Source organism: Eptatretus burgeri, chromosome 13 (genome assembly GCF_056783735.1).
Source record: "Eptatretus burgeri isolate ZD-2024b chromosome 13, Ebu_testis_v1, whole genome shotgun sequence".
In the NCBI taxonomy this organism is placed as follows: Eukaryota; Metazoa; Chordata; class Myxini; order Myxiniformes; family Myxinidae; genus Eptatretus; species Eptatretus burgeri.
Window position 1 is genome coordinate 79,547,797 of NC_140973.1, and position 21,279 is coordinate 79,569,075.

Below are 21,279 nucleotides of genomic sequence, written 5' to 3' on the forward strand. Positions count from 1 at the left end.
TCGCCAAATTCGACCTACCTAAGTACCCACGCGGAGGGTAGACCGGGCGATCGCACCTCGCCGCAGGTCGACTTCGGACACGGGCCACTTAAGCGACCCGTTCCGTACTATCGGGATAACCGAGCGGTGTTATCGTCGACCTCGACGGTTCGATTAATTATCGGGCGTATTCAGCCCACTACCAACCCTTTACGTGAAGCAAGATGAGGATTCAATGAAGGAAATGACGAAGCGAAGCGGGAAACAGTTCAACACAAAGCACATTTATTCGCGACGAACGGAAAGCACACATATTCAATTCCACCAAAAGCACATAGAAAAAACACAATGCAATTTACACAAAAAGCAAATGTAAAAGCGAAGACACAATGCAGAGCTAATACCGACTACCGAGCACACGGCAACACTTATACAATTTTACTTCACAGACGACGCCGACAACACATACCCAAAACCAAGGAAAGAATACCCTCAAGGATGAGGCGGGCCTGAGGCCGAGACCGGGTCGGGCCTACCCGTCTGGTGATGAGACGCGGAGCGGCGATGGTGCCTCAACTCCGCGGGCCTCGCGGGCTGTGTCTGGTAGGGGGTGGGAAAGGGGCCCCCTTGGTCACACTATCTCAGCGCGGGGGGAAACAGGAGGGGGTTGCTGATGCTCGGGGTATAGAGGATTTTTATTGTCCCGCGACGAGCGTCTCCACCTCGGCCAGGTCGCGCTGTCGGCCTCCCTGGGGTGCAGCTCCCTGCACGACGCGAGCACCCCCTCGTCTGCCCTCGCCGCCTCTCCACAGCTCCGTCCCCTCCGTTCCGACTCCAACGCACACGACGACCAGCTCCTTCTTGCCAACTCCACCGCCCGCGAAGTCTTGACTCTCTGTTCCCTCTCGACTCTCCTACTCTACTACTCACTGGACTGACGAACACGGTCGCTTTTTATCAGCCCCGTAGCTTCGCCCTCTCATCTTTGACCCCCTCCCTTCGACCTTTCACCTCGCTCCCCATTGGCCCGAGAAAAAGTGGGCGTGAATGCTTTTTGATCCATAAATTTGCATATATCGATAGCCCTCCAACGCCCTGGAGGCGGGGCCAAATCGCCCCTCGCTCACCGATTGGACGGCAAAAAGTGGGCGTGTGTCGTTTTTGATCCGTTTTTGAAGCACAAAATCCGTGATTTTGTACACGCTGTTCGGCGCGCGCCCTGCACGAGTCCAACACCGGTACCCACAGGCGGCGCAAGAACGGTGGCGATGCGACGGTTGCGAGGTGTGACGTGAAGGTCGTGGCGGTTGTGGTGAAGCGGCGTTGTGGTTGGTGGTTGATGTTGTGGTTGTGGTGGTTGATGTTGTGACTGGTGGTGGTAACAATGGCGGTTGGTCCAAATTAAAGATAGTAAAAGAAAAACGGCTATCCTGAAGAGTCGCAGCACGCATAAATGACATATATTCCCACTAGACAACGGGTTTGGGCCTAACTACACATGTACTTACCGAGATACCTCACCTAAGGGACCTGAATGGTGGTTTGCGAATTTGGTAACCACAACACCACCCCCTCCCCTTTTTACAGACTCGTCCCGAGTCGTCAAATTTTCGTGTGCCATCATGTGTAGTTTTCCCCTAGTACATTTTACCTACGGATCCCTGAGTGCGACATTCATGGTATTCGTGTCCCCAAAATAAATAACCTGAGGGCTGCGTAACTATCTAAACAAACTCACTCACACGGACGACTTAAATAAAATTGCCGGCGCTAAGACAAACATGCCGGGGGCGCACTCATATTTACAGTACATCTTAACCTTAACTTACAAATTTTACACTAAACCATGGCCCAGGATCATTGAACTCTGCAAAAAGAAAGCAGTTAGCAGGGAGCCAGGCTGCTCGCATGCAGTCTCTGGCTCAAAACAATGCAGGTGACAGGGAACGTGGCTGGCTGCTCACACGCAGTCCAAGGCCTTCCCTTTTGAACTGAACGCAGTGAACCACAACGGTGCATGGGCTGCACAACGCAGGCTGCACAATTGGCCCGAGGAATAAGGGAGAGCCAGCGTCCTGTGCCGAGGCCCAACGAAGCCTCAGAATGGCCTCCCCAGAGTTCGGCGATCTAACCCAAAGTGGGTCCAGCGGCCCACAACGAGAGCGAGGGGATGGATGGTGCGGAGGGGTACATCTCCTAATCTACCCTAACCATTTAACTGTTAAACTACCCCGGGGCTTTCAACAAGCGCCTCTCGCTTAAACTATTGGTTCTAACAACCCAGATTCCCGTCGCCTGTGTTGGTGTCCTCACAATTTCGGGCCTCGCCCCCCAATTTTCTCTCCGTGCCCTCACACGGTCTCCTGGCTGGGACACGTGGCTCCCTTTGGCAGGCACGACCCTCTGCCGATTCTCCCGCTATGGCACCCCGGGCACTACACTGCCTCCGAGCCTACCAGCTCCCTAACACCGGGGAGTGCCCCCCATGGCACCTCCCCTGAAACGCACACGTGGCAGGCTGGCTTCCCGGGCCCCTTTCCGAGGGTCACCCATGCCCACAACACTGCCCACGCGGCTAATGGCGCCCCGGGTCCCCGCACCAAGCAGGCGCACCCGTGCCCACTACGCTATCCCGGCCCCCCATGGGCCCATGGCCTACCGCGGCCGACTAGCCTGGTGCCCGGGGTACCCACTCAGCGATACTCACCTTTCGCAGCCACGCTCCCAAGCCCATCAACAGGGCTCCTGCACCCCTCCAAATGGGTTTCGAGCCTACATTCCCACCAACAGCAAAACGACCTCCATTTTTCAATTTGACTAACCCAGCTAACTCACTTTACTCTGACCCCGGGGTCCCTTGGGCGGGAGTCACTCCTCCCCCCAATCACTCATCGCACCATGCATTCCCCATTCACTCCACACACACAGACCCGCTGGCCTCACTCACTCAACATGTCTTCACCTCATAACTCACCAACTCTTCAACACACACACCACTGAACTCTGCCATTCTTCTATCTGCATCCCCTAACTAACTCGTGCTCCCACGTCGTCCCTTACACTACAGCACGTTCCTTTTAACACTACGTAGCTTAACTACGTCCCCACTACACATCCAAAGTCTGTCTCTGTCTCCAAAATAATCCCATTTTATTTCCCAACCTAAATCTGGCTACAATCCCTCTAACTAATCCATTCCACGGACTCCATGAGGACTTACCCCTGCCCCATGAAGTCGGTCTCGCTATGCTAACCCTTCCCCCTAACTAGTTTCCATCCTGTGCCCAGGTAAGGGGGTCTTCCACCCCTTGCCCAGGAATCCTGTGCACCCGAAAGTGAGGCTTGCCTTTTCTTTTTTTTTTTTTTTTTTTTTCATGCGCAGCACCTGCGCGGCAACTCAGAGCTCGCGCACTTTACACCTGCGCGTGACGTCATGCAGCTGCACGTGTTCCTCGTCCCTCCTTGGACGGTACCATCCGGCAGAGATACCCCTCCTGCCGGATTCCAACCACACGTGCAGCCATGACGTCACCGTGCGCAAAAAAAAAACACAAGCCCCACGTCTCGAGGGATTCCCCACGCGAACACATGTGCTTTGCCCGTTGGAGCTTAACACACACGATCGCGTGGAGAACCCGTCCGGTCCAAATCCATTTACCTGCCTAAACTTTGTCCGTCCGCGGGATCGGCAAATCCACCGCGTGCGTTTCCGGACCGGGACTTCACTCTCGCAAACGAGCACGTGGCGGTCTCGTGCGTTGCACAGCACGAACCGCGTGCTCACTGCTGGGTGAACCCGGCACGGTCCTCGAAACAACTACAGCCGCTACTCGGCTTTCGCTCCTCTGTCGCCGTCTCCGTCTCCATTCCACACACGCATACCTGCGTGTTACGACGCACACAGTCCACTCCATCACATTCACACCGGGAGACGCGGCTGCGTGCTCCCGCATGCCAACCGACATCTCCCTCACATACCGCTCTCTCACACACACGGTCTCCCTTGCATAACCCATACCACTCACACGTGGTGCTCCATTCACTCGTGCCTCACTCACACACGCGGGGGCACTCAACCGCGGTGCCTCATCCACACACGCGGGGGCACTCAACCGCGGTGTCTCATCCATACTCCGTGCCTCACTCACACACGGTGTCGCTTCCACACACGGGGCCGCACTCACACCTTGCACCACACACACAGGGACAACCACACTGGGGATTCGTGTCCCCACAAGGGTCTCCGGGGCCTCTATACCCCCAAGCTCTCCGTGCACCTGTCCACAGCACTCCTCCCCTCAACCTCGCAAAGCACGACCGAACTCACCTGGTCGTGACTCACCTCAAGGGGGCATACTCCCTCCCCTCGTTCCTGGAGGAGGCCATCCAGGTGCTCGCACTGGGTCTCGCCCCAGTCCGCCAGCTCACCCCCATTATCCTCCACTACCTCCGTGTGTGTGTGCGTCACTTACCCCGTCTTCATCGTGTAGTCTTTCCTCTATTTTTTCTATCTCCCGTGTCTCTATACATTTATAAGTTTCTGTTGTCGTCACCTCGTGTCTCGTCTCACACGTTTTGGTCTCCCCATTTAATTTTTCCCTTTTGGTCGCCGTCGATTCCTCTGTCACGACCCTCGCCCAACACGCCCCAAATTATTTTTTACCCGCCTCCACCGCGGGCCTGTCAGCCGTTGCACCCCCTTCCAGCTCGTTTGCTCCCACACGTGGAGTCGCCATTCCCAGCTCCCTGGTCACGGCCTTCATGCCCGCCTGCAGGCATCGGCCCATGTTCTGCGTCTCACCCCGTAGCTCTTTTATTTCTTCCCTCATTTGCTGTGTATTCGCATCCATCGTCGTTTTCACTTCATTTGTATTTGTATCCATCTTTTGTTCATTTGTTGTGTATTCGCATCCATCTTTTGTGTATTCGCATCCATCTTTTCGTTCATTTGTTTGTTCATGCCTTTCATTTCGTTTTTCATATTCGCTTCCATCTTTTCGATCATTTCCGCATTCATCTTTGCCAGCATGGTGAATAGCTGGGCCATGTCGGGTGCGCTTGGGTGAGCCGTTTCGGCAGGGATCGGGGAAGGGTTTTGGTGGAGAGGGGGGGGGAGGTGTCATACACCGCGGCCGCTGCCGCACCCATTTCGGGCTCTGGGTTCAGTTGGGCGAGTCCGTGTTCCTGCACAATCAACATTTCCTGCTCGGGGATTCCATCCTGGACCATGGATTCTACACATTCTACATCCATTTCTAATACCCCCGGCTCCCGCTCGCCTTGAGACGCCATCTTGCTTCTCTTAAAGGGTTAATTTCGCTCGCTCGTAATTTGGAGGGAATCGGGGGTCGCTTCTCTCACCCCTGGACCGATTCCCGTGAATTTAGCCGGAGACAGGAGAGCCCGTTTTCCTGTTCTCCGATACCAGTGCCGCGAGGAGGGCGATGAATTTGTATCCCACTCCTGACACCAGTGTTGGGGATTCGCGCCCGCCGGCGTGCTGACGGCCACGTAACTCGAATCGCGGCACGTCGCCCACCGGACGGACAATCCAGTCGTGACCCTCTCGGACTAACGCCGGGAACCAGTCACGGGTGGACCTTTCGGTCTCACCGCGATCGAGCCAATCAGCCCCCGCGTGGGATAGGGTTGCTCGCCAAATTCGACCTACCTAAGTACCCACGCGGAGGGTAGACCGGGCGATCGCACCTCGCCGCAGGTCGACTTCGGACACGGGCCACTTAAGCGACCCGTTCCGTACTATCGGGATAACCGAGCGGTGTTATCATCGACCTCGACGGTTCGATTAATTATCGGGCGTATTCAGCCCACTACCAACCCTTTACGTGAAGCAAGATGAGGATTTAATGAAGGAAATGACGAAGCGAAGCGGGAAACAGTTCAACACAAAGCACATTTATTCGCGACGAACGGAAAGCACACATATTCAATTCCACCAAAAGCACATAGAAAAAACACAATGCAATTTACACAAAAAGCAAATGTAAGCGAAGACACAATGCAGAGCTAATACCGACTACCGAGCACACGGCAACACTTGTACAATTTTACTTCACAGACGGCGCCGACAACACATACCCAACACATACAACACATACTTTGCCCGTTGGAGCTTAACACACACGATCGCGTGGAGAACCCGTCCGGTCCAAATCCATTTACCTGCCTAAACTTTGTCCGTCCGCGGGATCGGCAAATCCACCGCGTGCGTTTCCGGACCGGGACTTCACTCTCGCAAACGAGCACGTGGCGGTCTCGTGCGTTGCACAGCACGAACCGCGTGCTCACTGCTGGGTGAACCCGGCACGGTCCTCGAAACAACTACAGCCGCTACTCGGCTTTCGCTCCTCTGTCGCCGTCTCCGTCTCCATTCCACACACGCATACCTGCGTGTTACGACGCACACAGTCCACTCCATCACATTCACACCGGGAGACGCGGCTGCGTGCTCCCGCATGCCAACCGACATCTCCCTCACATACCGCTCTCTCACACACACGGTCTCCCTTGCATAACCCATACCACTCACACGTGGTGCTCCATTCACTCGTGCCTCACTCACACACGCGGGGGCACTCAACCGCGGTGCCTCATCCACACACGCGGGGGCACTCAACCGCGGTGTCTCATCCATACTCCGTGCCTCACTCACACACGGTGTCGCTTCCACACACGGGGCCGCACTCACACCTTGCACCACACACACAGGGACAACCACACTGGGGATTCGTGTCCCCACAAGGGTCTCCGGGGCCTCTATACCCCCCAAGCTCTCCGTGCACCTGTCCACAGCACTCCTCCCCTCAACCTCGCAAAGCACGACCGAACTCACCTGGTCGTGACTCACCTCAAGGGGGCATACTCCCTCCCCTCGTTCCTGGAGGAGGCCATCCAGGTGCTCGCACTGGGTCTCGCCCCAGTCCGCCAGCTCACCCCCATTATCCTCCACTACCTCCGTGTGTGTGTGCGTCACTTACCCCGTCTTCATCGTGTAGTCTTTCCTCTATTTTTCTATCTCCCGTGTCTCTATACATTTATAAGTTTCTGTTGTCGTCACCTCGTGTCTCGTCTCACACGTTTTGGTCTCCCCATTTAATTTTTCCCTTTTGGTCGCCGTCGATTCCTCTGTCACGACCCTCGCCCAACACGCCCCCCCAAATTATTTTTTTACCCGCCTCCACCGCGGGCCTGTCAGCCGTTGCACCCCCTTCCAGCTCGTTTGCTCCCACACGTGGAGTCGCCATTCCCAGCTCCCTGGTCACGGCCTTCATGCCCGCCTGCAGGCATCGGCCCATGTTCTGCGTCTCACCCCGTAGCTCTTTTATTTCTTCCCTCATTTGCTGTGTATTCGCATCCATCGTCGTTTTCACTTCATTTGTATTTGTATCCATCTTTTTGTTCATTTGTTGTGTATTCGCATCCATCTTTTGTGTATTCGCATCCATCTTTTCGTTCATTTGTTTGTTCATGCCTTTCATTTCGTTTTTCATATTCGCTTCCATCTTTTCGATCATTTCCGCATTCATCTTTGCCAGCATGGTGAATAGCTGGGCCATGTCGGGTGCGCTTGGGTGAGCCGTTTCGGCAGGGATCGGGGAAGGGTTTTGGTGGAGAGGGGGGGGGAGGTGTCATACACCGCGGCCGCTGCCGCACCCATTTCGGGCTCTGGGTTCAGTTGGGCGAGTCCGTGTTCCTGCACAATCAACATTTCCTGCTCGGGGATTCCATCCTGGACCATGGATTCTACACATTCTACATCCATTTCTAATACCCCCGGCTCCCGCTCGCCTTGAGACGCCATCTTGCTTCTCTTAAAGGGTTAATTTCGCTCGCTCGTAATTTGGAGGGAATCGGGGGTCGCTTCTCTCACCCCTGGACCGATTCCCGTGAATTTAGCCGGAGACAGGAGAGCCCGTTTTCCTGTTCTCCGATACCAGTGCCGCGAGGAGGGCGATGAATTTGTATCCCACTCCTGACACCAGTGTTGGGGATTCGCGCCCGCCGGCGTGCTGACGGCCACGTAACTCGAATCGCGGCACGTCGCCCACCGGACGGACAATCCAGTCGTGACCCTCTCGGACTAACGCCGGGAACCAGTCACGGGTGGACCTTTCGGTCTCACCGCGATCGAGCCAATCAGCCCCCGCGTGGGATAGGGTTGCTCGCCAAATTCGACCTACCTAAGTACCCACGCGGAGGGTAGACCGGGCGATCGCACCTCGCCGCAGGTCGACTTCGGACACGGGCCACTTAAGCGACCCGTTCCGTACTATCGGGATAACCGAGCGGTGTTATCATCGACCTCGACGGTTCGATTAATTATCGGGCGTATTCAGCCCACTACCAACCCTTTACGTGAAGCAAGATGAGGATTTAATGAAGGAAATGACGAAGCGAAGCGGGAAACAGTTCAACACAAAGCACATTTATTCGCGACGAACGGAAAGCACACATATTCAATTCCACCAAAAGCACATAGAAAAAACACAATGCAATTTACACAAAAAGCAAATGTAAGCGAAGACACAATGCAGAGCTAATACCGACTACCGAGCACACGGCAACACTTGTACAATTTTACTTCACAGACGGCGCCGACAACACATACCCAACACATACAACACATACTTTGCCCGTTGGAGCTTAACACACACGATCGCGTGGAGAACCCGTCCGGTCCAAATCCATTTACCTGCCTAAACTTTGTCCGTCCGCGGGATCGGCAAATCCACCGCGTGCGTTTCCGGACCGGGACTTCACTCTCGCAAACGAGCACGTGGCGGTCTCGTGCGTTGCACAGCACGAACCGCGTGCTCACTGCTGGGTGAACCCGGCACGGTCCTCGAAACAACTACAGCCGCTACTCGGCTTTCGCTCCTCTGTCGCCGTCTCCGTCTCCATTCCACACACGCATACCTGCGTGTTCTGACGCACACAGTCCACTCCATCACATTCACACCGGGAGACGCGGCTGCGTGCTCCCGCATGCCAACCGACATCTCCCTCACATACCGCTCTCTCACACACACGGTCTCCCTTGCATAACCCATACCACTCACACGTGGTGCTCCATTCACTCGTGCCTCACTCACACACGCGGGGGCACTCAACCGCGGTGCCTCATCCACACACGCGGGGGCACTCAACCGCGGTGTCTCATCCATACTCCGTGCCTCACTCACACACGGTGTCGCTTCCACACACGGGGCCGCACTCACACCTTGCACCACACACACAGGGACAACCACACTGGGGATTCGTGTCCCCACAAGGGTCTCCGGGGCCTCTATACCCCCCAAGCTCTCCGTGCACCTGTCCACAGCACTCCTCCCCTCAACCTCGCAAAGCACGACCGAACTCACCTGGTCGTGACTCACCTCAAGGGAGCATACTCCCTGCCCTCGCTCCCGGAGAAGGCCATCCAGGGGCTCGCACTGGGTCTCGCCCCAGTCCGCCAGCTCACCCCATTATCCTCCACTACCTCCGTGTGTGTGTGCGTCACTTACCCCGTCTTCATCGTGTAGTCTTTCCTCTATTTTTTCTATCTCCCGTGTCTCTATACATTTATAAGTTTCTGTTGTCGTCACCTCGTGTCTCGTCTCACACGTTTTGGTCTCCCCATTTAATTTTTCCCTTTTGGTCGCCGTCGATTCCTCTGTCACGACCCTCGCCCAACACGCCCCCCGAATTATTTTTTTACCCGCCTCCACCGCGGGCCTGTCAGCCGTTGCACCCCCTTCCAGCTCGTTTGCTCCCACACGTGGAGTCGCCATTCCCAGCTCCCTGGTCACGGCCTTCATGCCCGCCTGCAGGCATCGGCCCATGTTCTGCGTCTCACCCCGTAGCTCTTTTATTTCTTCCCTCATTTGCTGTGTATTCGCATCCATCGTCGTTTTCACTTCATTTGTATTTGTATCCATCTTTTTGTTCATTTGTTGTGTATTCGCATCCATCTTTTGTGTATTCGCATCCATCTTTTCGTTCATTTGTTTGTTCATGCCTTTCATTTCGTTTTTCATATTCGCTTCCATCTTTTCGATCATTTCCGCATTCATCTTTGCCAGCATGGTGAATAGCTGGGCCATGTCGGGTGCGCTTGGGTGAGCCGTTTCGGCAGGGATCGGGGAAGGGTTTTGGTGGAGAGGGGGGGGGAGGTGTCATACACCGCGGCCGCTGCCGCACCCATTTCGGGCTCTGGGTTCAGTTGGGCGAGTCCGTGTTCCTGCACAATCAACATTTCCTGCTCGGGGATTCCATCCTGGACCATGGATTCTACACATTCTACATCCATTTCTAATACCCCCGGCTCCCGCTCGCCTTGAGACGCCATCTTGCTTCTCTTAAAGGGGTTAATTTCGCTCGCTCGTAATTTGGAGGGAATCGGGGGTCGCTTCTCTCACCCCTGGACCGATTCCCGTGAATTTAGCCGGAGACAGGAGAGCCCGTTTTCCTGTTCTCCGATACCAGTGCCGCGAGGAGGGCGATGAATTTGTATCCCACTCCTGACACCAGTGTTGCGGATTCGCGCCCGCCGGCGTGCGGGCGGCCACGTAACTCGAATCGCGGCTCGTCGCCCACCGGACGGACAATCCAGTCGTGACCCTCTCGGACTAACGCCGGGAACCAGTCACGGGTGGACCTTTCGGTCTCACCGCGATCGAGCCAATCAGCCCCCCGCGTGGGATAGGGTTGCTCGCCAAATTCGACCTACCTAAGTACCCACGCGGAGGGTAGACCGGGCGATCGCACCTCGCCGCAGGTCGACTTCGGACACGGGCCATAGCGACCCGTTCCGTACTATCGGGATAACCGGCGGTGTTATCATCGACCTCGACGGTTCGATTAATTATCGGGCGTATTCAGCCCACTACCAACCCTTTACGTGAAGCAAGATGAGGATTTAATGAAGGAAATGACGAAGCGAAGCGGGAAACAGTTCAACACAAAGCACATTTATTCGCGACGAACGGAAAGCACACATATTCAATTCCACCAAAAGCACATAGAAAAAACACAATGCAATTTACACAAAAAGCAAATGTAAGCGAAGACACAATGCAGAGCTAATACCGACTACCGAGCACACGGCAACACTTGTACAATTTTACTTCACAGACGGCGCCGACAACACATACCCAACACATACAACACATACTTTGCCCGTTGGAGCTTAACACACACGATCGCGTGGAGAACCCGTCGGTCCAAATCCATTTACCTGCCTAAACTTTGTCCGTCCGCGGGATCGGCAAATCCACCGCGTGCGTTTCCGGACCGGGACTTCACTCTCGCAAACGAGCACGTGGCGGTCTCGTGCGTTGCACAGCACGAACCGCGTGCTCACTGCTGGGTGAACCCGGCACGGTCCCTCGAAACAACTACAGCCGCTACTCGGCTTTCGCTCCTCTGTCGCCGTCTCCGTCTCCATTCCACACACGCATACCTGCGTGTTCACGCGCACACAGTCCACTCCATCACATTCACACCGGGAGACGCGGCTGCGTGCTCCCGCATGCCAACCGACATCTCCCTCTCATACCGCTCTCTCACACACACGGTCTCCCTTGCATAACCCATACCACTCACACGTGGTGCTCCATTCACTCGTGCCTCACTCACACACGCGGGGGCACTCAACCGCGGTGCCTCATCCACACACGCGGGGGCACTCAACCGCGGTGTCTCATCCATACTCCGTGCCTCACTCACACACGGTGTCGCTTCCACACACGGGGCCGCACTCACACCTTGCACCACACACACAGGGACAACCACACTGGGGATTAGTGTCCCCACAAGGGTCTCCGGGGCCTCTATACCCCCCAAGCTCTCCGTGCACCTGTCCACAGCACTCCTCCCTCAACCTCGCAAAGCACGACCGAACTCACCTGGTCGTGACTCACCTCAAGGGGGCATACTCCCTCCCCTCGTTCCTGGAGGAGGCCATCCAGGTGCTCGCACTGGGTCTCGCCCCAGTCCGCCAGCTCACCCCCATTATCCTCCACTACCTCCGTGTGTGTGTGCGTCACTTACCCCGTCTTCATCGTGTAGTCTTTCCTCTATTTTTTCTATCTCCCGTGTCTCTATACATTTATAAGTTTCTGTTGTCGTCACCTCGTGTCTCGTCTCACACGTTTTGGTCTCCCCATTTAATTTTTCCCTTTTGGTCGCCGTCGATTCCTCTGTCACGACCCTCGCCCAACACGCCCCCCCAAATTATTTTTTTACCCGCCTCCACCGCGGGCCTGTCAGCCGTTGCACCCCCTTCCAGCTCGTTTGCTCCCACACGTGGAGTCGCCATTCCCAGCTCCCTGGTCACGGCCTTCATGCCCGCCTGCAGGCATCGGCCCATGTTCTGCGTCTCACCCCGTAGCTCTTTTATTTCTTCCCTCATTTGCTGTGTATTCGCATCCATCGTCGTTTTCACTTCATTTGTATTTGTATCCATCTTTTTGTTCATTTGTTGTGTATTCGCATCCATCTTTTGTGTATTCGCATCCATCTTTTCGTTCATTTGTTTGTTCATGCCTTTCATTTCGTTTTTCATATTCGCTTCCATCTTTTCGATCATTTCCGCATTCATCTTTGCCAGCATGGTGAATAGCTGGGCCATGTCGGGTGCGCTTGGGTGAGCCGTTTCGGCAGGGATCGGGGAAGGGTTTTGGTGGAGAGGGGGGGGGGAGGTGTCATACACCGCGGCCGCTGCCGCACCCATTTCGGGCTCTGGGTTCAGTTGGGCGAGTCCGTGTTCCTGCACAATCAACATTTCCTGCTCGGGGATTCCATCCTGGACCATGGATTCTACACATTCTACATCCATTTCTAATACCCCCGGCTCCCGCTCGCCTTGAGACGCCATCTTGCTTCTCTAAAGGGTTAATTTCGCTCGCTCGTAATTTGGAGGGAATCGGGGTCGCTTCTCTCACCCCTGGACCGATTCCCGTGAATTTAGCCGGAGACAGGAGAGCCCGTTTTCCTGTTCTCCGATACCAGTGCCGCGAGGAGGGCGATGAATTTGTATCCCACTCCTGACACCAGTGTTGGGGATTCGCGCCCGCAGGGGAGCTGGCGACCACGTAACTCGAATCGCGGCACGTCGCCCACCGGACGGACAATCCAGTCGTGACCCTCTCGGACTAACGCCGGGAACCAGTCACGGGTGGACCTTTCGGTCTCACCGCGATCGAGCCAATCAGCCCCCGCGTGGGATAGGGTTGCTCGCCATGGTCGACCTACCTAAGTACCCACGCGGAGGGTAGACCGGGCGATCGCACCTCGCCGCAGGTCGACTTCGGACACGGGCCCATAGCGACCCGTTCCGTACTATCGAGGATAACCGAGCGGTGTTATCATCGACCTCGACGGTTCGATTAATTATCGGGCGTATTCAGCCCACTACCAACCCTTTACGTGAAGCAAGATGAGGATTTAATGAAGGAAATGACGAAGCGAAGCGGGAAACAGTTCAACACAAAGCACATTTATTCGCGACGAACGGAAAGCACACATATTCAATTCCACCAAAAGCACATAGAAAAAACACAATGCAATTTACACAAAAAGCAAATGTAAAAGCGAAGACACAATGCAGAGCTAATACCGACTACCGAGCACACGGCAACACTTGTACAATTTTACTTCACAGACGGCGCCGACAACACATACCCAACACATACAACACATACTTTGCCCGTTGGAGCTTAACACACACGATCGCGTGGAGAACCCGTCCGGTCCAAATCCATTTACCTGCCTAAACTTTGTCCGTCCGCGGGATCGGCAAATCCACCGCGTGCGTTTCCGGACCGGGACTTCACTCTCGCAAACGAGCACGTGGCGGTCTCGTGCGTTGCACAGCACGAACCGCGTGCTCACTGCTGGGTGAACCCGGCACGGTCCTCGAAACAACTACAGCCGCTACTCGGCTTTCGCTCCTCTGTCGCCGTCTCCGTCTCCATTCCACACACGCATACCTGCGTGTTCTGACGCACACAGTCCACTCCATCACATTCACACCGGGAGACGCGGCTGCGTGCTCCCGCATGCCAACCGACATCTCCCTCACATACCGCTCTCTCACACACACGGTCTCCCTTGCATAACCCATACCACTCACACGTGGTGCTCCATTCACTCGTGCCTCACTCACACACGCGGGGCACTCAACCGCGGTGCCTCATCCACACACGCGGGGGCACTCAACCGCGGTGTCTCATCCATACTCCGTGCCTCACTCACACACGGTGTCGCTTCCACACACGGGGCCGCACTCACACCTTGCACCACACACACAGGGACAACCACACTGGGGATTCGTGTCCCCACAAGGGTCTCCGGGGCCTCTATACCCCCCAAGCTCTCCGTGCACCTGTCCACAGCACTCCTCCCCTCAACCTCGCAAAGCACGACCGAACTCACCTGGTCGTGACTCACCTCAAGGGGGCATACTCCCTCCCCTCGTTCCTGGAGGAGGCCATCCAGGTGCTCGCACTGGGTCTCGCCCCAGTCCGCCAGCTCACCCCCATTATCCTCCACTACCTCCGTGTGTGTGTGCGTCACTTACCCCGTCTTCATCGTGTAGTCTTTCCTCTATTTTTTCTATCTCCCGTGTCTCTATACATTTATAAGTTTCTGTTGTCGTCACCTCGTGTCTCGTCTCGCACGTTTTGGTCTCCCCATTTAATTTTTCCCTTTTGGTCGCCGTCGATTCCTCTGTCACGACCCTCGCCCAACACGCCCCCCCAAATTATTTTTTACCCGCCTCCACCGCGGGCCTGTCAGCCGTTGCACCCCCTTCCAGCTCGTTTGCTCCCACACGTGGAGTCGCCATTCCCAGCTCCCTGGTCACGGCCTTCATGCCCGCCTGCAGGCATCGGCCCATGTTCTGCGTCTCACCCCGTAGCTCTTTTATTTCTTCCCTCATTTGCTGTGTATTCGCATCCATCGTCGTTTTCACTTCATTTGTATTTGTATCCATCTTTTTGTTCATTTGTTGTGTATTCGCATCCATCTTTTGTGTATTCGCATCCATCTTTTCGTTCATTTGTTTGTTCATGCCTTTCATTTCGTTTTTCATATTCGCTTCCATCTTTTCGATCATTTCCGCATTCATCTTTGCCAGCATGGTGAATAGCTGGGCCATGTCGGGTGCGCTTGGGTGAGCCGTTTCGGCAGGGATCGGGGAAGGGTTTTGGTGGAGAGGGGGAGGTGTCATACACCGCGGCCGCTGCCGCACCCATTTCGGGCTCTGGGTTCAGTTGGGCGAGTCCGTGTTCCTGCACAATCAACATTTCCTGCTCGGGGATTCCATCCTGGACCATGGATTCTACACATTCTACATCCATTTCTAATACCCCCGGCTCCCGCTCGCCTTGAGACGCCATCTTGCTTCTCTTAAAGGGTTAATTTCGCTCGCTCGTAATTTGGAGGGAATCGGGGGTCGCTTCTCTCACCCCTGGACCGATTCCCGTGAATTTAGCCGGAGACAGGAGAGCCCGTTTTCCTGTTCTCCGATACCAGTGCCGCGAGGAGGGCGATGAATTTGTATCCCACTCCTGACACCAGTGTTGGGGATTCGCGCCCGCCGGCGTGCTGACGGCCACGTAACTCGAATCGCGGCACGTCGCCCACCGGACGGACAATCCAGTCGTGACCCTCTCGGACTAACGCCGGGAACCAGTCACGGGTGGACCTTTCGGTCTCACCGCGATCGAGCCAATCAGCCCCCGCGTGGGATAGGGTTGCTCGCCAAATTCGACCTACCTAAGTACCCACGCGGAGGGTAGACCGGGCGATCGCACCTCGCCGCAGGTCGACTTCGGACACGGGCCACTTAAGCGACCCGTTCCGTACTATCGGGATAACCGAGCGGTGTTATCATCGACCTCGACGGTTCGATTAATTATCGGGCGTATTCAGCCCACTACCAACCCTTTACGTGAAGCAAGATGAGGATTTAATGAAGGAAATGACGAAGCGAAGCGGGAAACAGTTCAACACAAAGCACATTTATTCGCGACGAACGGAAAGCACACATATTCAATTCCACCAAAAGCACATAGAAAAAACACAATGCAATTTACACAAAAAGCAAATGTAAAAGCGAAGACACAATGCAGAGCTAATACCGACTACCGAGCACACGGCAACACTTGTACAATTTTACTTCACAGACGGCGCCGACAACACATACCCAACACATACAACACATACTTTGCCCGTTGGAGCTTAACACACACGATCGCGTGGAGAACCCGTCCGGTCCAAATCCATTTACCTGCCTAAACTTTGTCCGTCCGCGGGATCGGCAAATCCACCGCGTGCGTTTCCGGACCGGGACTTCACTCTCGCAAACGAGCACGTGGCGGTCTCGTGCGTTGCACAGCACGAACCGCGTGCTCACTGCTGGGTGAACCCGGCACGGTCCTCGAAACAACTACAGCCGCTACTCGGCTTTCGCTCCTCTGTCGCCGTCTCCGTCTCCATTCCACACACGCATACCTGCGTGTTACGACGCACACAGTCCACTCCATCACATTCACACCGGGAGACGCGGCTGCGTGCTCCCGCATGCCAACCGACATCTCCCTCACATACCGCTCTCTCACACACACGGTCTCCCTTGCATAACCCATACCACTCACACGTGGTGCTCCATTCACTCGTGCCTCACTCACACACGCGGGGGCACTCAACCGCGGTGCCTCATCCACACACGCGGGGGCACTCAACCGCGGTGTCTCATCCATACTCCGTGCCTCACTCACACACGGTGTCGCTTCCACACACGGGGCCGCACTCACACCTTGCACCACACACACAGGGACAACCACACTGGGGATTCGTGTCCCCACAAGGGTCTCCGGGGCCTCTATACCCCCCAAGCTCTCCGTGCACCTGTCCACAGCACTCCTCCCCTCAACCTCGCAAAGCACGACCGAACTCACCTGGTCGTGACTCACCTCAAGGGGGCATACTCCCTCCCCTCGTTCCTGGAGGAGGCCATCCAGGTGCTCGCACTGGGTCTCGCCCCAGTCCGCCAGCTCACCCCCATTATCCTCCACTACCTCCGTGTGTGTGTGCGTCACTTACCCCGTCTTCATCGTGTAGTCTTTCCTCTATTTTTTCTATCTCCCGTGTCTCTATACATTTATAAGTTTCTGTTGTCGTCACCTCGTGTCTCGTCTCACACGTTTTGGTCTCCCCATTTAATTTTTCCCTTTTGGTCGCCGTCGATTCCTCTGTCACGACCCTCGCCCAACACGCCCCCCAAATTATTTTTTTACCCGCCTCCACCGCGGGCCTGTCAGCCGTTGCACCCCCTTCCAGCTCGTTTGCTCCCACACGTGGAGTCGCCATTCCCAGCTCCCTGGTCACGGCCTTCATGCCCGCCTGCAGGCATCGGCCCATGTTCTGCGTCTCACCCCGTAGCTCTTTTATTTCTTCCCTCATTTGCTGTGTATTCGCATCCATCGTCGTTTTCACTTCATTTGTATTTGTATCCATCTTTTTGTTCATTTGTTGTGTATTCGCATCCATCTTTTGTGTATTCGCATCCATCTTTTCGTTCATTTGTTTGTTCATGCCTTTCATTTCGTTTTTCATATTCGCTTCCATCTTTTCGATCATTTCCGCATTCATCTTTGCCAGCATGGTGAATAGCTGGGCCATGTCGGGTGCGCTTGGGTGAGCCGTTTCGGCAGGGATCGGGAAGGGTTTTGGTGGAGAGGGGGGGGGGAGGTGTCATACACCGCGGCCGCTGCCGCACCCATTTCGGGCTCTGGGTTCAGTTGGGCGAGTCCGTGTTCCTGCACAATCAACATTTCCTGCTCGGGGATTCCATCCTGGACCATGGATTCTACACATTCTACATCCATTTCTAATACCCCCGGCTCCCGCTCGCCTTGAGACGCCATCTTGCTTCTCTTAAAGGGTTAATTTCGCTCGCTCGTAATTTGGAGGGAATCGGGGGTCGCTTCTCTCACCCCTGGACCGATTCCCGTGAATTTAGCCGGAGACAGGAGAGCCCGTTTTCCTGTTCTCCGATACCAGTGCCGCGAGGAGGGCGATGAATTTGTATCCCACTCCTGACACCAGTGTTGGGGATTCGCGCCCGCCGGCGTGCTGACGGCCACGTAACTCGAATCGCGGCACGTCGCCCACCGGACGGACAATCCAGTCGTGACCCTCTCGGACTAACGCCGGGAACCAGTCACGGGTGGACCTTTCGGTCTCACCGCGATCGAGCCAATCAGCCCCCGCGTGGGATAGGGTTGCTCGCCAAATTCGACCTACCTAAGTACCCACGCGGAGGGTAGACCGGGCGATCGCACCTCGCCGCAGGTCGACTTCGGACACGGGCCACTTAAGCGACCCGTTCCGTACTATCGGGATAACCGAGCGGTGTTATCATCGACCTCGACGGTTCGATTAATTATCGGGCGTATTCAGCCCACTACCAACCCTTTACGTGAAGCAAGATGAGGATTTAATGAAGGAAATGACGAAGCGAAGCGGGAAACAGTTCAACACAAAGCACATTTATTCGCGACGAACGGAAAGCACACATATTCAATTCCACCAAAAGCACATAGAAAAAACACAATGCAATTTACACAAAAAGCAAATGTAAAAGCGAAGACACAATGCAGAGCTAATACCGACTACCGAGCACACGGCAACACTTGTACAATTTTACTTCACAGACGGCGCCGACAACACATACCCAAAACCAAGGAAAGAATACCCTCAAGGATGAGGCGGGCCTGAGGCCGAGACCGGGTCGGGCCTACCCTTCTGGTGATGAGACGCGGAGCGGCGATGGTGCCTCAACTCCGCGGGCCTCGCGGGCAGTGTCTGGTAGGGGTTGGGAAAGGGGCCCCCTTGGTCGCACTATCTCAGCGCGGGGGGAAACAGGAGGGGGTTGCTGATGCTCGGGGTATAGAGGATTTTTATTGTCCCGTGACGAGCGTCTCCACCTCGGCCAGGTCGCGCTGTCGGCCTCCCTGGGGTGCAGCTCCCTGCACGACGCGAGCACCCCCTCGTCTGCCCTCGCCGCCTCTCCACAGCTCCGTCCCCTCCGTTCCGACTCCAACGCACACGACGACCAGCTCCTTGCCAACTCCACCGCCCGCGAAGTCTTGACTCTCTGTTCCCTCTCGACTCTCCTACTCTACTACTCACTGGACTGACGAACACGGTCGCTTTTTATCAGCCCCGTAGCTTCGCCCTCTCATCTTTGACCCCCTCCCTTCGACCTTTCACCTCGCTCCCCATTGGCCCGAGAAAAAGTGGGCGTGAATGCTTTTTGATCCATAAATTTGCATATATCGATCGCCCTCCAACGCCCTGGAGGCGGGGCCAAATCGCCCCTCGCTCACCGATTGGATGGCAAAAAGTGGGCGTGTGTCGTTTTTGATCCGTTTTTGAAGCACAAAATCCGTGATTTTGTACACGCTGTTCGGCGCGCGCCCTGCACGAGTCCAACACCGGTACCCACAGGCGGCGCAAGAACGGTGGCGATGCGACGGTTGCGAGGTGTGACGTGAAGGTCGTGGCGGTTGTGGTGAAGCGGCGTTGTGGTTGGTGGTTGATGTTGTGGTTGTGGTGGTTGATGTTGTGACTGGTGGTGGTAACAATGGCGGTTGGTCCAAATTAAAGATAGTAAAAGAAAAACGGCTATCCTGAAGAGTCGCAGCACGCATAAATGACATATATTCCCACTAGACAACGGGTTTGGGCCTAACTACACATGTACTTACCGAGATACCTCACCTAAGGGACCTGAATGGTGGTTTGCGAATTTGGTAACCACAACAATATATATTGTTATGGCTGTGGAAATTCGCAAACCACCATTCAGGTCCCGTAGGTGAGATATCTCTTAAGTACATGTGTAGTTCGCCCCAAAGCCGTTGTTTAGAGGGAATTAATGTGATTCATTTGGGCTGCGACGCTTTGAGTCAGTCGTTTTTCTGTTTCTATCTTTTATTTCAAACAAAAACCAGCGAGGACACTCGGGCCTTTCCCGCCTGTTTTTCGCGCCATTCTTATCCGCGCTTGGTGTGAGGGAGGAGAAGCGGGGTGGGGCAGCTGGCACCCGATTGGTGGATGCGCGTTGACGCGGCCAGGGAGGAGGAACGCCCCTCTTCGAGACCTTTCTCGAAGGGGGGTGGAGCAAAGAACGGGGCGGAGCAACAGGGCGGAGCTCCAGGATATAAAAAGTCGGACACGGGCGGAGCGGTTTTGTGGTTGCTCTTGCTCTCCTCCTTTCTTCCGGCTCGCTCGTCCTCTTCTCTTCCTGGTGGCCACTGGCCTGGTCTGCTGTGGTGCGGTTCCAAGACCCCGCTGGTGGGAAGGAGCGTCCGCCATTCCCCCCTCCCGACCTCGGGCATCCACGTTTCCCCCCCCCTCCCCTTCTATCCGCGCTGGGAAAACTCCGTCCGTGGCATCGAGCGGCCAACACGTGCCGGCGCGAGGCACGCCGGAGAGGCCTCGCCGACCACGCTAGGGCACGGAGTCGCGGCCAGGCAGGACCACGTCGACGGACGTCGGAGAGGGACTCGACGGCCCAAAAGGGAAGTCACCTTTTTCTTTTCGGGGTTTTTGTATGGATCTTCTGGCGCCGTGTCTTGTAAAGTAAACTGTATAAGTGTTGCCGTGTGTTCGCGTATTCGGTCGTAGCTCTGCATTGTTTTTGTTTTAAATTGATATATGTGCATTCTGACTGTTTGATTGTATATGTGTGCTCTCCGTGTGTCGTGTAAATAAAGTGCATTGTGTTGAATTGTTCCCCGTTTCGCAGCGTCCTTTCCTTCGTTTGAATCTCCATCTTGCTTCATGTAAAGTGTTCGTAGTGGGCTTAATACGCCCGATAATTAATCGGAACCGTCGAGGCCGACGATAACACCGCTCGGTTATCCCAATAGCACGGAACGGACCGCTTAAGCGGTTCGTGTCCGGAGTCGACCTGCGGCGAGGTACGATCGCCCGGTTTACCATCCGAGTGGGTCCTTAGGTAGGTCGAGTTTGGCGAACAACCCTATCCTACGCGGGTGGCCGATTGGCACGATCGTGGTGAGGTCGAAAGGCCCACCCGTGACTGGCTCCGGGCGATAGTTCCTGGAGGGTCATGACAGAATTGTCCGTCCGGTGGGCGAGGCGGCTGCCATTTGAGTCGAGCGGCCGATCGCACGCCGGCGGGCGCGAATTCGCAACAAAAAATATATATATATATTTTTTGCATCATTTGCGAAAAATTATTCTGCCTATTGTATCTAT

At 55.4% G+C, this 21,279-nt stretch overlaps 1 protein-coding gene across 1 annotated transcript in view; it reads left to right on the plus strand.

Moving 5' to 3' along the window:
* Positions 1-21,279, plus strand: part of LOC147014887 (heterogeneous nuclear ribonucleoprotein A1-like 2) — a 53,047-nt gene that overhangs the window by 3,486 nt on the left and 28,282 nt on the right. The window lies entirely within an intron of this gene.